General features: G+C 38.8%; 1 long non-coding RNA gene across 1 annotated transcript; it reads left to right on the plus strand.

Annotated features, from left to right (window-relative positions):
- Positions 1 to 726: 726 nt before the first annotated feature.
- Positions 727 to 17,604, plus strand: LOC146895513 (uncharacterized). The gene is made up of 2 exons (XR_015000086.2): positions 727 to 985; positions 16,406 to 17,604. It is a non-coding gene; the product is annotated as an uncharacterized LOC146895513 (long non-coding RNA).
- The last annotated feature ends 1,011 nt before the right edge of the window (positions 17,605 to 18,615 follow it).

An 18,615-nucleotide genomic window follows, 5' to 3' on the forward strand; every position in this document is an offset into this window, starting at 1 on the left:
TACAAGAAGAGAAAGGTAAATACCGACTCTGATGCAAAACCTTTGATCTAGAATGATGACCTGCCAGCATGATACACTGGTGGTACAAATGTTTTGGAAGTAACCAACCACTATCTGATTTTATTTAAGGCCCCCTCCATGAGATGAAAAACATCCCTGATACTGTTAGGGTGCCAATAACCGGAAACTAGAAAGGTCATGGACCTAGGGGAAAACCAAATGCTATTTTTATCTAAGGAATGTTGCAGTAGAATGGCTTTTAATGACATTCTGCTATAACCATAGATCCATGTCTCACTCAGCCATCATCAGAGAAGCTTCCTTCTGTAGAAGATGAGAACAAATGCAGAGATCCACACTAGAAAATGTGCAGAGAGTGAGAGACCTTGAAGTAATCTATCCTAAACGTGGGAGTCCACGTGTGACTCAGTTTCCATTTGGAGTCAATTCTGACTTAAAGAAGTCATTTGAGTTCAAGCTTGCCTGCTCTGCCTGCGTCCTTGGGGGCTGTGAGACAGTTCTGATTAAACCCATGGAAAAGAGTATTTTTGCCCATGAGAAAAAACCACACTCTCCAGTAGAAAGAATTCTGCTGATGCCAGACCTCAGAAACATTGAGACAGAAACTGAAAGTGCTTACTCAATGGTCTTGTGGTTAGATACCGACGGACTGTGCTGTGCTTTGTTCTGCTTTTGTATATAAGCAGACTCTGAAATAAACTTGGGACGGGTTGGTATTCACCTCCAGTCCTTCTGGATCTATACTGTTTTCTGTCTCAGTTTTTTACAGTCTGCCATTTCCTCAACCTCATGCCCCCTTCCAGGTACCCTATGCGACTTTGTTGGAACAGGCTCCAACATGTGCACCTAATGTGAGGCTGGACACGGTGGGTTTTCACGATGGACCTCATGGGTTGAAAGAGTACACTCTTTAAAGTGGATCTGCTGTGAGCTTCTCTGGGAGCCACGTGTTGTAAATATAAAGGTAAGTAAATGAGCAATGCAAATGTGTCAGTTGCACAGTCTAAAAATAAATAAAAAGTAACGAGTTTAAATGTTAATATAATTATGGGCCAAGAAAATAGTAAACGGTTATTTATACATTAAATTAAAGATATTTTAAAAGTCAGAGGTGCCAACGTAGGACATCAAAAACTGTGTAAACTTTTAAAATTTGTACATTTAATTATAGATATTTTAAAGGTTAGGGGTACTAAAGACGGGCAACAGAAATTGTTTAGTTTTTGAAATGTGTAAAGGGTGTATGCCCCTGGTTCCCTGCAGAAGGGGCCGTGAGTCTAGAGATTTAAAAGGTGTAAATGAATGAGTCTGTGTTTTGTGTGTTACTATATTGCTGTTCTGTTTTATGTGTTCATAAACACATAAAACTTAAACTTAAACTTACCACTGAAAAACTTAAGTGGTACCAGTACCTAATGCACGAAACAATCCCACACCAGTTTGGATTCAAAGGGGTATTTATTTTAGGGGTAACTTACAGAACACCGTCAGTCAGGAAAGGAGTCTAGTTGGAGCAAGAGCCGGAACCAAGAGAGCCAGCAGAGGGCTGCCACTCTTTTTTAAAGAAAAATAGACCATGCCCCAGTGGGCTGGTATTTCAGCGGCTATTGGCTGAAGGAACAGAAGGTGCTCCTGCAGCACCTCCCCCTTTTGTTTAAGTAAGAGAGTTGTAAACCTACTACAAAATTGTATACAATAAGAACAAATATCCTATCCTAACTAGCTTAAGTCTTGTATAATAAATAACTTGGCCAAGTCATGAGAGAAAAGTAGCTACAATTATCTAGTCTTCAACCCCATCGAAGATCTGAGAAGGGAAATAATGTTACCTGAATAATTAGGAAGTGCAATCAAACAACTTCCAAAACATGCAACAAATCACAGAGACAACCGGCTATCTGGGAAATCACCCAAAGTCATGCTTGCAGTGTTGAAACAACCAACTTTGACTAAGGCCTAGAATAACTGACAGATTATTTTTTAAAGGCAAAAGGTTTTTCAAAATCATCTTACCCTGTCTTGGTAAGATTTGACAGCTCTGCTCATCCATTTCCGGATACTACGCATTTTGTCAGTAGTTGAGGTATGGGCAGTTCCTTGCCCAGAGGCCAGTTTTGCCAAGAAGACAAACTCCAAGTGGAGTGTCTTTGGTGCTCAACAATCTCTTGGGAATAGATTGGTGTTGCCAGGAGTGATTGTGTCTCACTACCACAGAACTCTAAGATTAAATTAAATACCATTTTCTATAGCTTTTGAAAAGGTTGAAGATTATTTATACAGAATATAATCTCTATGTATCTAAAGAACCTGATTAGTCTAAGTATAAATATGACAGACATAGATGACTATCAATCTACAAGTCTTAATACCTATCTAACTTAAAGACTAAGAGAATAAACAACTGTGCAATAAATGAGGACAATGACCTCCAAATGTAAACAATGTATATCAATCCATAAACAATATATAAGTATCTTAATCAGAGGTAGAAATGTATACTGCAATATGGTAAATATATATTAATACAATATATATCAATACATAAAAATGTTTTAAACAGAGGTAGAAGCATGCATGCATACAATATTCAATATAATTTAACTTTGTATCCATATACAAAAATCTATGCCAATGTAATTATCTATAAACAGTAACTCACAAATACCAATCTATTATCCCATTATCCAATTTTCCTTTTTTTTTTTTCAAAAAGATCCCTGAGCTTATAAAATTCTGCCCCCAACCCTTAACCATATACTAATTATAATCAACCCCTAAATAATGTCCCTAAACCCGAGGACAAACTTTGCTGGGAGAGGGGATGTCTTCCTCTAGAATTACTTCCAGCTGTCATAGGCGACGTTCTTTCTGGAGGATCCTGTGAAATTAAAATGATGGTTAAATTTCAAAATCAATGTCTTTTAAAATTGCAAATAGTCTCTGAGTATTTTGTGGAGGTCTGGCCAGAATGTTGTAGAAGATGTGCACCATTTTGGCTAACCAAGTTGGAACCGTCTGTGCAGCTGATACCCAAAACAGGACTTGTAGTAGCACTATCAGTATCATGACATCATATCAACCGAGTGGAGTTGTTGTTATGGGGGCCCCCATCTTCTTCCTGAAAACTTCAAATGCCACTGTAGGAAAAACTCATTGTTCATTGTGGAAAACTTAAACAATTATATAGACATATACAGACACACATATATTCAATGAAAGGTTTGATAGATATATTCAATGAAAAGTTTGATAGATATGAAGAAAAAGATGTTTTCTAAACTCATATTTCCTTCTGTCCCATATCGTGGCTCTTGACATGAGACAGAAACTCCAGAAACTCTGGGTTTTTCTCCTAACAACAGGCTTGGAATTAGAGAGGGACTGAGCCAGAGTCCAACTCCAAAACCAGCTCTATAAATTTAAAGATATAATTTAGTATGTCTTAAATATTTATACTTACAGAACCTATTCAATTTTCTTAATACTCCCTGGGTAGTTATATTTCCATCTGTCAATATTCAAACATCCAGGGTCCCTTGAATTTTTTCAAAGATGAGTGTTTTCCTGTGGAGATAAGAACAGAACCCTGCCCCCATTCTATATGTTTTTCTTACTACCTGTATGATTATCATCATTGTGGATGAGCTGTCATTTCTCCTATCCAAGAGGTTTCTTCTCTTCAAATCGAACCTTTATTCATTTTGATGATATCCACAATTTTTCTTTTCTCGAGAAAACAAGAGCAAAACCGCTTCCCCAACATAGCACATCTCCTGGCTTCCACTGAGAGGTCAGCACATCCTTGAAATAAACTGGTTGATTTAGTTCAGCAGACTTTTCCATTATCCAGTGTCTTTCTGCCACTGTTGTTCCTTTCTCATTAGCGTTAAGAAAATTCAAGGTTAATAAGGCATTATGTAATCTATCTCTGGGGGCATTTTCATTTTCCACCCCTTTCTGTTTATTTAACATATCCTTTATAGTTCGATTTGATCTTTCTATGACTGCTTGACCTGTAGGATTGTATGGTATACCTGTAACATGCTTAATATTATAATAAGCAAAAAACTGTTTCATTTTCCTAGAGACATAAGCTGGACCATTATCTGTTTTTATTTGTGCAGGTATACCCATGATGGCCATAACTTCTAATCAATATGTGATTACTGAGTCAGCTTTTTCTGAGCTTAAAGCAGTTGCCCACTGAAAGCCTGAATAAGTGTCAATGGTGTGATGTACATATTTTAATTTTCCAAATTCTACAAAGTGGAACACATCCATCTGCCAGATTTCATTCCTTTAAGTACCTTTCAGGTTAGTCCCTGCAGGTAGTGGTGTTTGGTTATATAAAGAGCAAGTAGGACATCTTTTTACAATCTCCTTAGCTTGTTGCCATATAATGGACAACTTTTTCTTTAAACCTTTGCTATCAATGTCATGCTTTTTATGAAATTCTGAGGCCTACAACACACTTCTAATCAATAATTGATCAATTTCTGCATTACCTTGTGCTAGAGGACCTAGCAGGACCCTCATGTTACAAAATGGTGCCCACGTGGATAACTGTATCCACAGAAAGCCAGAGAAAGCTTGGGAAAGACTAGAATAAAGCATTTTGGTTTTTAGCCATAGCAGGAAAACAGCTGCGCTGTTTTAAAATGCCAGCTCTCTGGGCCATCCTGCCAGAGAAAACTCTGACTCTTTCAAGCAGGCGGTCCTGACTATGGAGCTTTTGAATGTTGTTTATGGACACACTGTTGCAGTTTGCTTCCTGGCAAGGACCTTGAAACGCCATAGAGTTGTGGCAAAAAATGTGGCTACAACTGGTACCTCCACCATGAGGGTGGAATTTCATAAAGCTAAGGAATGGGCTGGATCTAGTCTTCAAAGCCACAGCTTTAATCTTATCCATATTCCTTAGCAAATTAAAGACCCACGTGGTCAGAAAAAGAGATATACAGTAAAGAGAGATTCAGAGAGGAAGAAAACCTCTAAATTGTTTACAGTGTGTTAAAAATATATACAGGCTAAAGGTTAAAGTTCTCAAAGTAAAAAAAAAAAAAAGAAAGAGAGGAGAGTAGCTGGTTGTGGTGGCGCACGCAGGTAGGATTTGCATGGGAGGCAGAGACAGACCGATCTCTGTGAGTTCAAGGATAGCCTGGTTTACAGAGGGAGTTCCAGGACAAAGATACACAGAGAACCTGTTTCAAAAAGCCAAAAGTTAAAAGTAAAAATAAAAGAAATAGAGGTTAAAATAAAGCCACGTAAAGATGGAAAATACACAGAGAATCTTGATACTATATGCTATTATGCTCTCTTTAAATTGTTTGAATGCTGAGGAAGGAGCAACAGCTGCCAAAAGATATTTGCTTATAAACGCTATAGAATTAATCCAAGATAGGTATTTTGAAAATACCTTGACTTCAAAATTGAAGTCAAAAGGTATGTTACTTTGGAGAAGAGATTTTGCTTTTGTTTCCATAGAAAATGAGAGGCTCTGGATTTATTCAGAGTTAAGAAAAATCAGCTTTGATCAAGGAAGACCACCTGAGAAATCTCCGACAAGAATAGATGGCCCAGATGTCTAAGTTCCACATCCAGAACAGATTCAAGACTGCTGCCTGAGATGATCAAGACTCACAGGATACTCCAGTCAGGACTTGATGATAATTCTAAATTTTCTTTAGGTCCCCATAAGATTATCAACAACCCCAACCAGCCAGAAGTAGCCTGGAATACTATGCCCACATTTCCAACAAATGTACTATGGATATTTTCCTTTTTTTTTTTTTTTTTTTTAGAGGGGGAAGTGGTGCGGGAAAATTGTCTGTATTCTGTCAATCATGTTTTAAATAAACACTGATTAGCCAGGCAGTAAGTATACATGGGTCAACCAGACAGGAAGTAGAGGCAGGGCGATGAGAACAGGAGTATTCTGGGAAACAGGAAGCTTCCTCTGCTTTTCTTCCCAGACCACCAAAGAAGCAAGATGTGAGCTGCCCTGCTGAGAAAGGTACCGAGCCATGTGGCTAACTTAGATAAGAATAATGGGTTAATATAAGCTACAAGAGCTAATAAGTAGCCTAAGCTAATGGGCCAATCAGTTTTATAACTTATGCAGTGCTGCGGGAGTATCTTCCGCTGCTTCAGCCAATAGTCACTGAAGCACGAGCCCACGGTGCTGTGGGAGGGCCTTCCGCTTCGTTAGCCAATAGCCGCTGAAATACCAGCCCACTGGGGCGTGGTATATTTCTCTTTTGAAAAGAGTCACAGATCTCGGCTCGGGCCTCTTGGTTCCAGCGCTTGGTCCCAGCTCCTGCTCCCGGCTCCTGCTCCAGCGACTAGGCTCCCTTCCTGACGGTTTATGGTGTATGTAAGTTTTACCCCCCAAAATAAATAACCCCTTAAAGCATAACTGGTGTGGGATTGATTCGCCATTATTTGGTGCCCAGCATTTGGTTTAAGAACCACCCTACCACCCACCACCCCACCCCCTCACCCCCAGCTCGGCCTCTGGCTTGGCTACCTGCTGCCAGCTGGGCTTGGCCAGCTGGGCTTGGCATGAGCCCTCCCTCAGCCATAACCTCCACGCCTTCCAGGATACACAGGTCTGGACAGTTTCTGCCGACCTACTTTGCCCTGTTCTGCACGAATTTTTAAATTTTTCCTTGCAACGTGAGTCAAAGAGCTCACAGCGCAAGCTCCCATTGAAGTTCCAGCAAGCTGTTTGAAACCCCTGCCATCCGCCATAACTGATTGGGAGTGCTGCAAGCAGCTTGACCCTTAATCCCAGCACAGGGACACGGGGCCCAAAGCACTAGGCCTCTTTAGCAACAGTGCAGTGGCTGTGTCACGACCCTCTGCATCGGGTTGAACAGAGCGGCAGGGCAGGAGAGCCCGGCCAGGGTAGGCCAGGCTGCCTTGTTTATTGGCCACTAGAAACTCTCTGACCTTTTGTGATCTGTGAATTTAACTTCTGGATTTGAGTGTATATATTCTAGAGTTTACTTCCTGATTCGACACCATTGCCACGTGGATTCAGGTGTGCCCCACCTCCTACTGGCAGGCAACGGTCATTACAGGTAAGATTTTTCTTTTCGGTTGAAAATAAATACATACATACAAGTACAATTTCTTTTGATTGAAAATGTCAGAAAATATTACTATCCAAAAGTTCAATGGTTTTTTTAATTGCGCTATGGAGGATATTCTGAAGGATGTCTCTGATATTCCTCTTACTTTGTTATTCCTGGGATCTGTCGCTTTTCTGGTGTTTGGCTATTTTATAAGAAAGATACAGTCCTTACAGACTGAATCTACAATGCTGAGGGTGGAGATTAAAATCTTAAGAACAATTCAGACTGATACCAACCTCCTCAAAAAAGAGTTTGGAGTTCTCAAGGAGGAGACTAGATCTTTGTCTGATATGACTCGGTCGACTGACCAAAATATCAAGAAGGTACAGTCTGATATTGCTTCTTTAGAAGGGAGCTTCACTGCTCTGGAGGAGGGGACAACCAAAATGACTCGTAATCTCCAGTCCATGACTGTAAGTGCTGAAACATTAGCTGAGAGGATTATAACCATTGAATGTGAAAATCGGACTTTATCAAAAGGGTATGATAGATTAATTGACAGGATTTCCATACAAGAAGGCACAGTACATGCCATGAGGATTGTGTCCAAGGAGGAAATGGTGTCTCTGACAGACAAGCTCCATGCCTTCGAATCGTTAATGAAGGCTTTGGAGCATAATACTGGACAGGAGATTCAGGACTTACAGAAGGCAATGGTGAGCAGATTTAATAAGATTGAGGAAATCATAGACTCTGATGAACAGGAGCAAAAGGTAGAAAGGCAACATTCACCTCAAAAAACTCTCAGTCTACATAGAGTTATACCGGCCTTTCCAGTAATAGCATCAGAAAAGATAACCGGCTCCAAAAACCCTAAGGTCATTAAAGAACATACATGGGAGCCTATGCGTATGAATGATCTGAAAGAATTTAAACAAGCAATTGTGAATTATGGACTACATTCATCCTTTGTTAGGGAGATGTTAAAATCCTGGGTTCTGAGCAGCAGGGCCACCCCTCAAGATTGGAACCAGCTCATGTCAGCTGTGCTAGAGAACAGACCTTTATGGCATTTCAAATGCCTATTCAAACAAGAGGCCAGACTTTTACAACAACAAGAATCAGCGAAAGGAATTGAGGTTTCTCTAGATCAAATTCTAGGGGAAGGACTTTACTCTGATCCTCAGGAACAAGCTCTTTATGTTGAAAACATTTTATCCATATGTGCTACAGCAGCTCTAAGGGCCTGGGACAGGGTTCAAGACTCAGGTCAGAGAGTAGAATCGTATATCAGGGTCAAACAGGGTCAGAGAGAACCCTTTAGTGACTTTTTACAAAGACTAACTAAGGCTATACAAATAGGGATACCTGATCCAGAAGCAAGAAATATAGTAATTGAGTCTTTGGCTTATGAGAATGCCAATGTAGAATGCAAAAGGATCCTGGGGCCTTTAAAGCTCAGATCAGCGCCTTTGGATGAATGGGTTTTACATACAATGAATGTTGATGCATTTGATTATGGCAATGAAACATGGGTGCAAGAAGCAATTTCCAAAGGTAAAAGGAGACATCAGATTACAAAATGCTTTCATTGTGGCAAAATGAAAAGGGACTGTAGACAATGGAATTCCAGGAATAATGCCTCTTCTAGGAATAACAGGAATAGGAGGACTCAGCCTTCAGGTTTATGTAGGAGATGTGGAAAGGGCAGGCATTGGACGAATGGGTGTAGGTCAACAAGAGATAAACAGGGCAACCCGTTGCCATCGGGAAACTCAATAGGGGGCCTCTCGAAGGCCCCCATGGCAAATGTGGTCCAGTCATTTCCGATCACTGCAGAGAACATGCCTCTTCAGGGAAATTAGAATGCCCCATGCCTGCTGCTAAAAGCAATAACGGCCTGAAGGATGAGTTAAATGTGGTGAATGAATCAAGAAATCTAAGAGGACAAAGTAAACGAATATTCTGGCAGACTTCTATAAATGAACAAAGACCACAGCTAAGAGTGTGTGTAAATAGCAAATTTATTACTGGCTTACTGGACACAGGTGAGGATGTAAGTATCATTACTCCAGAATCTTGGCATCCGCATTGGCCTCTTCAGGAGGTAGATATTCAGTTCTTAGGAATTGGAACCCTATCTCGAGTAAGACAAAGCACGAGATGGGTCAATTGTATAGGTCCAGATGGACAAATAGGAAAACTAAGGCCATATGTAGCAAATATTGCAGTGAATTTATGGGGCCGTGACCTATTGCAGCAATGGAATACCCAAATTAACATTCCTGCTGCTTCTAGAGCCTATATTTCTAAGGACAATATTACAAGATATTACAGATGGCGGACACCAGCCATTAGAGCTATACAAGAACACAACACAATTGATGGCCCTTCAGAGGTACCAACAGCCATGCCTCTACAATGGTTGACTGAGAAACCAATATGGACTAAACAGTGGCCTTTAGCTGAGGAAAAGTTACAGGCTTTAGAACAGCTGGTACAAGAGCAATTAGATGCTGGACATATAGAAGAATCTACCAGCCCTTGGAACTCTCCTGTATTTGTGGTTAAGAAAAAATCTGGTAAATGGAGAATGGTGACAGATCTTAGAGCTATCAACAATGTTATTCAACCTATGGGCCCCCTGCAATCTGGAATTCCTCTGCCCTCCCTGTTACCAAAGGGATGGCCTCTTATAGTTATTGATCTGAAAGATTGTTTCGTCACTATACCATTACAAGAAAAAGATAGAGAAAAGTTTGCCTTCACAGTGCCTACCTATAATAACTCTCAGCCTGCAAGGAGGTACCAGTGGACCATCCTCCCACAGGGAATGTTAAACTCTCCCACCCTGTGCCAATATTTTGTAAGCCAACCATTGAAAATTATATGCAAACAATTTCCTAAGTCCATAATATACCACTATATGGATGATATCCTGATATCTGATCAAAACAAAGACACCTTAGAAAGGCTGTTTGAAGAAGTAAAACTAGTATTACCTAAATGGGGATTGCAAATTGCTCCTGAAAAAATTCAGAGAGGAGATTCTGTTAATTATTTAGGTTATAAAATAGGTTTACAAAGAATTAAGACTCAAAAGGCACAAATCAGGAGAGACTGGTTACGAACTCTTAACAACTTTCAAAGATTATTAGGAGACATTTCCAGTCTACGACCAGCTGTTGGGATAACACCTGATCTAATAATTCATTTAAACAAAACCTTAGATGGTGACAAAGATTTGAATAGTCCCAGAGAGTTAACAGCTGAAGCAGAAAAGGAACTGACGATGGATGAGGAAAAATTACAGGAGTCACATGTAGATAGGGTGGATCCAAATCTTAGTTGCATTCTAGTCATATTGCCTTCCAGAATTTCTCCTACGGGAATTTTAATGCAGAGGGAAGATACTATTTTAGAATGGATCTTTTTATCACACAAACCAAGTAAAAAATTAAAAACTTATGTGGAAAAAGTCTCTGAATTGATTATAAAAGGAAAATTGAGACTTCGTCAATTAGCAGGTATAGACCTAGCAGAAATTATTGTGCCTTTCACTGCTGATGAGATAAAAAAGTTGTGGGAAGACAATGAACCATGGCAAAGAGCTTGTGCTAATTTTTTTTGGGAGAAATCAATAACAATTACCCAAAAAGCAAGAGACTTAACTTTATAAAGAGAACTTCTTGGATCCTCCCTCGCATTGTCCGTGATGCTCCAATAACCGGAGCCCGTACATTTTATACCGATGCTAATAAATCAGGGAAAGCAGATTACAAATCAGAAGAATTGAGTAAAGTGGAACAAAGTCCTTATGATTCTGTCCAGAAGGCAGAATTATATGCCATCCTTATAGTGTTTAGGGATTTTAAAGAACCTCTTAATACAATTACTGACTCACAATATGCAGAAAGAGTTATTTTGCATATTGAAACTGCTGAATTTATACCTGATGATACAGAACTGACCTCATTGTTTATCCAGGTACAAGACATGATCAGAAACAGGCTCTGCCATATGTATATAACACATATCCGATCCCATACGGGTTTGCCAGGTCCTCTAGCACAAGGTAATGCAGATATTGATCAATTATTGATTGGTAGTGTGCTGCAGGCATCTGAATTTCACAAAAAACATCATGTCAATAGCAAAGGCTTGAAAAAAGAGTTTTCTATTACATGGCAACAAGCTAAGGAGATTGTAAAGAAATGCCCTACTTGCTCTTTTTATAACCAAACACCATTGCCTGCAGGGACAAATCCAAAGGGTATTAAAAGGAATGAAATTTGGCAGATGGATGTGTTTCATTTTCCAGAATTTGGCAAATTAAAATATGTACATCACACCATTGACACGTACTCAGGTTTCCAATGGGCAACTGCTTTAAGCTCAGAAAAAGCTGATTCAGTAATCACTCATTTATTAGAAGTTATGGCCATCATGGGTATACCTACACAGATAAAGATAGATAATGGTTCAGCTTATGTTTCTAGGAAAATGACACGATTTTTTGCTTATTATAATATTAAGCATGTTACAGGTATACCATACAATCCTACAGGTCAAGCAGTTATAGAAAGATCAAATCGAACTATAAAAGATATGTTGAACAAACAGAAAGGGGTGGAAAATACCCCCAGGAATAGGTTACATAATGCTTTATTAACCTTGAATTTTCTCAATGCTAATGAGAAGGGGACAACGGCTGCAGAAAGACATTGGATATTGGAAAAGTCTTCTGAATTAAATCAACCAATTTATTTCAAGGATGTGCTGACCTCACAGTGGAAGCCAGGAGATGTGCTGTGTTGGGGAAGGGGTTTTGCTCTTGTTTCCACAGGAGAAGAAAAATTGTGGATACCATCAAAATTAATAAAGGTTAGATCTGAAGAGAAGAAACCTCTTGGAACGGAGAAATGACAGCATCTACAATGATGATGACCATACAGGTGGTAAGAAAAACATAAAATGGGGGTAGGGTTCTGTTCTTGTCTCCACAGGGAAATGCTCGTCTTTGAAAAATTCAAAGGACCCTGGATGTTTGAATACTGACAGATGGAAAACTAACTACCCAATATGGATTATCAAGAAAACTGAATAGGTTCTGTGAGTATGAAGCTCTGGAATATACTAAATCATATTTTTGAATTTATAGAGCTGGTTTTGGAGTTGGACTCTTGGCTCGGTCCCTCTCTAATTCCAAGCCTGTTGTTAGGAGAAAAACCCAGAGTTTCTGGAGTTTCTGTCTTATGTCAAGAGCCATGATATGAGACAGAAAGAAATATGAGTTTAGAAAACATCTTTGCTTTTCTTCATATCTATCATACTTTTCATTGAATATGTCTATCATATCTTTCATTGAATATGTTTGTATATGTCTATATAATTAATGTTGAAGTTTTCCACAATGAACAATGAGTTCTTTCTGCACTGACATTTGAAGTTTCCAGGAAGAAGATGGGACCCCCATAACAAGAAAACAACAACTCCACTTGGTTGATATGACGTCATGATACTGATAGTGCTACTACAAGTCCTGTTTCGGTTATCAGCTGCATAGATGATTCCAACTTGGTTAGCTGAAATGGTGCACATCTTGTTCAACATTCTGGCCAGACCTCCACAAAATACTCAGAGACTGTTTTCAATTTTAAAAGACATTGACCTTGAAATTTAACCATCATTTTAGTTTCACAGGATCCTCCAGAAAGAACCATATCCCCATGACAGCTGGAAGTAATTCTAGAGGATGATGTCCCCTCTCTCAGCAAAGTTTGTCCTCAGGTTTAGGAACAATATTTAGGGATTGATTATAATTAGTATACAGTTGAGAGTTGGGAAAGGAATTTTATAAGCTCGGGGATCTTTTGGAAAAAAAAGGGGGGATAATTGGATAGATAATAATGGTACTTGTGAGTTATTGTTTATAGATAATTACATCGGCATATATTGAATATTGTATGTATGCATGCTTCTACCTGTTTAAAACATTTTTTATGTATTGATATATGTATACCATATTGCAGTGTACATTTCTACCTCTGATTAAGATACTCATATATTGTTTATGTATTGATATTTATTGTTTACATTTGGAGGTCATTGTCCTCATTTATTGCACAGTTGTTTATTCTCTTAGTCTTTAAGTTAGATACATGTTAAGAATTGTAGATCAATAGTCATCTATGTCTGTCATATTTATTGTTAGACTAATCAGGTTCTAAAGTACATAGAGATTATATATAAATAGTCTTCAACCTCTTCGAAGAGCTGTAGAAAATGGCATTTAATTTAATCTTAGAGTTCTGTGTAGTGAGACACAATCACTCCTGGCAACACCGACCTATTCCCGAGAGATTGTTGAGCACCAAAGACACTCCACTTGGAGCTTGTCTTCTTGACAAAACTGGCCTCTGGGTAAGGAACTGCCCATACCTCAACTACTGACAAATACACGGTATCCAGAAATGGATAAACAGAACTGTCAAATCTTACCAAGACAGGGTAAGACGGTTTTGAAAAATCTCTTGCCTGTTAAAATCTGGAAATGGATAAAATCCGGAAATGGATAAACAGAACTGTTAAATCTTGCCAAGACAGGGTAAGATGGTTTTGAGAAATCTCTTGCCTGTTAAAAGTAATCTGTCAGTTATTCTAGGCCTTAGTCAAAGTTGGTTGCTTCAACGCTGCAAACAGGTCTTTGGTGATTGCCCAGGTAGCCAGTTGTCTCTGTGATTTGTTGCATGTTTTGGAAGTTCTTTGATTGCACTTCCTAATTACTCAGGTAACATTATTTCCCTTCTCGGATCTTCTATGGGGTTGAAGACTAGATAAATGTAACTACTTTCCTCTCATGACTTGGCCAAGTTATTTATTATACAAGACTTTAGCTAGTTAGAATAGGATATTTGTGCTTATTGTATATAATTGTGTAGGTTTGTACTTACTGTATATAATTTCGTAGTAGGCTTAGAACTCTCTTACTTAAACAAAAGGGGGAGGTGCTACGTGAGTATCTTCCGCTGCTTCAGCCAATAGTCGCTGAAGCACGAGCCCACGGTGCTGTGGGAGGGCCTTCCGCTCCATCAGCCAATAGCCGCTGAAATACCAGCCCACTGGGGCATGGTATATTTCTCTTTTAAAAAGAGCCACAGATCTCGGCTCGGGCCTCTTGGTTCCGGAGCTTGGTCCCGGCTCCTGCTCCCGGCTCCTGCTCCAGCGACTAGGCTCCCTTCCTGACGGTTTATGGTGTATGTAAGTTTTACCCCCCAAAATAAATAACCCCTTAAAGCATAACTGGTGTGGGATTGATTTGCCGTTAATGCAGACCTCTGTGTGATTTTTCTTTGGATTGCTGGTTGTGGGGTACCAGGCAGGACAGAAACCCTAACTAGCAGGCCTTCATGTTACAATAGAGAAAAAAGGCAGAGTCAGTGAGAAGCCATGAAGCTGCTGGAGGAGACAGACATGCTGGAACCTTGCTGGTAAGCCACAGCCACATGGTGATACATAGATTAATAGAAATGGGTTAATTTAAAATGTAAGAGCTAAACAATAAGAAGCTTGAGCTAATAGGCCAAGCAGTGATTTAATTAATACATTTTCTGTGTGATTATTTGCATGTGGGCAGCCAGGAATGGGTGAGCAGCCTCCAAAACAAATGGCAAATTGTGTGTGTGGGGGCTGCTTGTTTGTTTCCTCACCGCCTGGACTCCTAAAATAATCACACTGACACTATATTAATTACAAGACTGTTTGGCCAATAGCTTAAGTGTATTTCTAGCTAGCTCTGCTCTTACATCTTAAATTAACCCATTTCTATCATTTTATATTTTACCGTGAGGCTCTTGGCCTACTGGCAAGGTTAGTGGCTTGTGTCTTTCTCCTCTGGTGGCTACATGGTGTCTCATTGACTCTGCCTTCTTTCTCTTTGTATATCTCTTTTAGCCTGGCTATATTCTTTTAAGCCATTGGCTGAAAGCAGCTTCTTTATTAACTAATAAAAGCAACACATATACAGAAGGACTTCCCACACCATGTCATTATTGTCTTATTTTGGTCTATTGACCTTTGATATCCTAGAGGAGAGGAGGCAAGCAGCATCTGTCTCTAGCTCCCTGTGCATTTTTATTGGACCAGTTCCCTGAAGATACATATAAAGTTGTAAAAGTCCAGAGGTGATATAAATAATGCTGAATTTAAAGGAAAACTGTAAAATATGTATGAGATTTGACCATGTTGTGCTAATTCTGGTTGGTTTCTCCATTAAAAAGGCTGCTAATTTTTCACTTCAGAATATTTATGTTATAAATAGGATTATGCTCTTTAAAGGTGAAAGTAGGACCGGGACCTAAATACAAGTTAATAATTAATGATATTGCAACCCTCTGGGTTACAGGGTTCTGTATGATTGGCCTCCTGTGAAAGGACAAGGCTTCTTAGTTACTCAGACTTTCATAGAGAAGTCCAAACATGTTTCTCAAAAACTGTCAAAACAAAACAAAAAAACTGTCAAAATCACATCTGTGATCTGTAAATGAAAACTGCAGTCTAACTGCTCCTATAATGATTATAAATAGGACAAAATGCTTATGAGTATATGTAAATTCTGAGGGTCTAAAAAATATAAAGGCCTGAGGACATCAATACAGGTTGTAAAGATCTAAAGGCATAAAAGCTTGGATTACATGGGTCTGAGAAGATATTCTAAAAAATATAGATACAATTTATAAGGATAAAAATGGTTTAATAGGTATATAAAAATATTACAGGATTTATTTCACTTTCCATAATATTATTATGTTAGGATTTCAAAAAGTTTAGAGTTTAACATTAATAGAGTTCTGCAAGCTAAAAGAGGAATGACTGCTTATTATTTGGGTCACAAGCTTAAGTTTAAAAATTTTTTTTTGGTTGTCTTCTGTATATAGGGTTATATGCTGTTTAACCCAAATCTGTAGCTTTTACTAGGGTTCAAGGAGTTGAGTCTGTTTGTGCTATTTTACAGATAGCTGTTATCCTGCCCTTTCTACAATATGGATTTTAGTACAGAATGGTAATGCTAACATATTTAAAACTTTTATTATTTTATAAAATGGAGATTTATACAAACTTCAGAAAATTGAGAGAATTATAAAACTTGAATCTACTTCTCACAAGTCAAAAGGATTGTGGTATTTTTTTTTCTCTTTCCTGGTCTTGGGACTCTTTCTTTTCTTCAATTACTGAGACAATGAGTCTACAAGTTTCAAATGAGTGCATAAATTTTAACTTCTGTTCCTAGTTTGTATCTGTCTCAACAGGTTTCCACTTGGCTTACAAATTCATCCAAGCATCAGATGCTGACAACAACTTACTTCAAATAACTAAGAACATTGAACTTGCTGAAAGCTCGCATGGACCAATCCAGCCAATGGTGGAAATGAAGCTCCTTCATGCAGTGTGCAGGACAGAGATATACTGATCCTCATGTTGCTGTTGATAATCCAGAAAAGCCAGAGTGAGACCCATTGGGCCTGTGTTTATAACCTGCAGTTTGGGAAGGAAAAGAAATTGTGGCCACAGTCAGCAGTACACATATTTTTAGATCAACCTGCCACACAAGGGTTCCTCATTGCTCGAAAATTTTCTCTTGTTGGATATGGGAAAGGAATTCCTGTAAGTTTTGCAAAGAATATTGCTTTGGAAGGATGTCTTGGAGTGTTTCCCAAACTAATAATCAGACATGATAAACATGTATGTATTATACCAAGTTATTGCTTCCTCAAGGTAATTGGGTAAATGATCCTTCAACCGCCCCCCTCATTGATTTTTCTTCTTGCACAAAGGAGTTGTGAGAGTCTAATCAAAGTTTGTTGTGGAGATGATGTATTAGCATTATCCTGTTAAACTACATCATTTTAAGGAAATCACAGTACATTCTTGACTGAATTCAAGATGATTATTGTGACCTTTTCCCTTTGTCAACAGCAGAATCTTGGGACCCACGACTATCTGCTGGAATTTGCTATTCCGGTATGAAATTTTCACAGGCTTGTGTTTGGAAACTTGCTGCTGCCATGGGAACAGTGGTGGGACAATCCAGTTCTTCAAAACCTGTTTGCCCCCTCAAAGGAACTGTCTTGGCTTGTGTAAAAATGCCTTATGTTCTTAAAACTCTCTATGATTGGTTTTCTGTTTAATGTATTATGTCCTGATTGTATTTTGACTAATTGTTATTTCTCAAGTGGATGACCATACCCATGTATTAGAGTTAAAACAACCTTCTTTTGTAATGTTGCCTGTGCATGCAAATGATCCGTGGGTTAATGACCAAGGATTACAAGTAACTGAAAAAATCAAGAAAACTTTAAGTAGAAAGAAACATGCTGCTGGATTAGTTATAGTAGGATTTCAGTTCTTGTTGTTATGCTGACTACTACTGCTGTTGCTTTAGTGGCTTTGTCTCAGACTATTTCAAATGCAGGGTTCGTTAATAAATTATCTAACCATGTTTCTGTGATATTGGAGACACAAAGAGATAAGGATGGGAAAATGAAACATAACTTAAATATTTTGTATGATATGGTACAATCTTTGGAAGATGAGCTTCAGAGTCTAAAAACCAGAGTACAGTTGAAATAGTATGATAATTATGAAAGATTTTGTGTTACATCTTCTGTGTATAATGAAAGTGCTATTGGATGGGAAAGAGTTAATACACATCATAAGGGGATTTGTCATGATTCTAATGAAGCCTTAGAATAGGCTAAAATACATCAAGAGATTATGAACATGAAAAAGGCCGTTCAATCGTGGTCAGCATTTACTTCTCTTCTTAACAGTATTGCAATTATCAGAGCTTGCGTTCTTTAGGGCATAATTTGTTTACCTACAGTTTTCAAGCTGATTTTAAACTCACTGCAGAAAGTGGGAGTAAAACTTCACACACTTCCCTAAACTTATACCAGAGGCTGGCTGTCAAAGCTGGGTGAGTTTCCTTTGCCTCCGTTCAATCTAAGACAAAATATGAATGATGAAATTCATGCTCCCATGATGGGTAAGACTGGAAAAAGAAACCCTTAAAACAGATGCAGTCACCTGAGGGACTCTGAGGGGTCTTAAAAAATAAAATAAAAAAGGGGAAATAATGTGTACGAGCTCACATGTAACTCAGCTTGCATCTGGAGTCAATTTTAACTTAAGTCTTTTGAGTTCAAGCTTGCCTGCTCTGCCTGCAACCTTGAGGGCTCTGAGACAGCTCTGATTAAGCCCAGGGAAAAAGCATTTTAACCATGAGAAAAGAACATACTATGTAGTAGAAAGAGTACTGCTGATGCCAGACCTCAGAAACATTGAGGTAGAAATTGGAAGTGCTGGAATATTCCATTTACCCCACAACCTCTCCAGCATAAGTTGTCATCAGTGTTTTTGATCTTGGCCATTCTTACAGGTGTAAGATGGAATCTCAGAGTTGTTTTGGTTCCATTTCTCTGATGACCAAGGGTGGTGAACATTCCTTAAGTGTCTTTCA

This window comes from Myodes glareolus, chromosome 2, assembly GCF_982192425.1.
Source record: "Myodes glareolus chromosome 2, mMyoGla1.1, whole genome shotgun sequence".
Classification (NCBI taxonomy): domain Eukaryota; kingdom Metazoa; phylum Chordata; class Mammalia; order Rodentia; family Cricetidae; genus Myodes; species Myodes glareolus.